Raw genomic sequence first — 1788 nt, 5'->3', positions numbered from 1 at the left:
CAGCAGGAAGTTTGGATGCTGTTTTCATTCCATCAGCCTTTTTTTAGCTCTCTTTGCAGATGGTATTTGCTGTTTCATGATGTTTGTGTACAGCTGTAGGACTGTGCACATGTCTGCATGTGTCTGTAAAACACACATCAATACACCTAGGAGCTGCTGCATGTCACGATGGTGACATATGAAAGAGTATTTGTTCTGCCTAGAGCAGTTCTGTTCCTCCCCGTTTCAGCCACAAGATTCTTAATACCTGGAGGTACATAGCTGTCTCCTCACCACACTGCCCAGTAACATAAGACATCTCTACAGTTTCACTCACACATGTAGAGGTGGACATTAAGCGTTCTGGGAAAGGCAGTGAAATCAGATCCAGTACAGGAAAATCAGTCCATTAGTAAAAATTAGTCCATTAGTCCCTGGTCTTTGGTTCAAACAAAGTCTTTTCCTTCTAAATCAGAGATTCTGGTTTCTTTCTCTTTGGGTGATGACCTGACCAGGGAACGTCACTACAAACAGAGCACCAAGAGCAAATCCAAAAGGTGATTCCTCTAGGACAGTGAGACTAAGCTTGTGGTGACATTACCCAAGGAATGCCAGCTCAAAGCGTACAGGCAGGACTTCAGTCTTCACTGTTTCAACCTGGTGCCAACCGTACTAAGAATAGGGTATTTTGTCTATCAGATTTTGTGACAGGACTAGTGGAAATTGGATTGAAAACCAGCAATTCAGGCAGCTGATAGTTATAGTCCAGGAAATAAGAAATCAGAGGTTCAGAGGATTTAGAAATGAAGAGTAAGAAAGATCTAATGATGTCTTTCAAGGGCTGCAGATTTCCCCCACTCTCTTTTTCAAAGGCAAACCCCTGCAGATAAGCCAAAGGCAGTTGAATGGTTGCATATCCTGTTGCACAGAACTTTTTGCCCTTCTACAAGGGCATATATTACAGTCTTCTGCAGAAGCATCTCTCTAAACTTGCAAGCTCCTCTAGAAACAAGGTGTGTTGGTTCAACATTTACTACTATCTGACCTCTCCCTCCTGATACCTTCTGAAGTGCAGATCCGTGAACAGCATAGTTTTGACTTGTCGGGCTACAGTGGTACTGCATACAGCCCCTGCCAAGTTGTGAAAAAGGAATGTTACCTCTTCAAAAAATTGGTGTGAGACTGGCAGCTTCTGGCACTTGTTAAATTTGTACTAGTGTTTTCAAAATTTGATTTTTTTTAATTCAGGTTTGAGATCCCGGAAACTACTCATCCATGTGTCCAGAAACTCCTGTTTCAGTTTTAATGCCCTACCAGGGATGCACCCTCTTACCCCTGAAAGCTATGCAGTCTAACAGAGAAGAGATTTTTCCATGGAACAAAGAAAGATGTCGGCAAAATTTACAGGTGTGTCCAAGATTCCCTCTGTGAATTTGGGCAAGTAACTTCATATACTCTCTGCTTTTATTTCTCCGTTTTCAAAATGGAGGTGATACTTCACCAGGCTCTTTTAAAAGTAACATTCACAAATGACTGATGTGTTCAATAAATCACGATTGAGTTGCAGAAAACTGACTGAGGACCCAGTGTGAGTCTGCTAATTAATCTGGTTCAGATTCTGCCAGTGCAAGACTTCCCTGTACACTATACTTTTTTTCAATCTTGTACAAAAAAAAGACAGACAGTCTTTAAACATCTGATAACCCAATGCATAGTGGAAGCACTTCTTAGAGGCAAGGAGCAGAAACTAGGACTCCTGGGTTCTATTTTCAGTTCTGCCACTTACTCACTATTTGACTACGGACAAAG

This window comes from Buceros rhinoceros, unplaced genomic scaffold (assembly GCF_000710305.1).
Source record: "Buceros rhinoceros silvestris isolate BGI_N320 unplaced genomic scaffold, ASM71030v1 scaffold10272, whole genome shotgun sequence".
Classification (NCBI taxonomy): Eukaryota; Metazoa; Chordata; class Aves; order Bucerotiformes; family Bucerotidae; genus Buceros; species Buceros rhinoceros.
The sequence above is the reverse complement of the archived record's forward strand: the minus strand, read 5'-3'. Positions refer to the sequence as shown.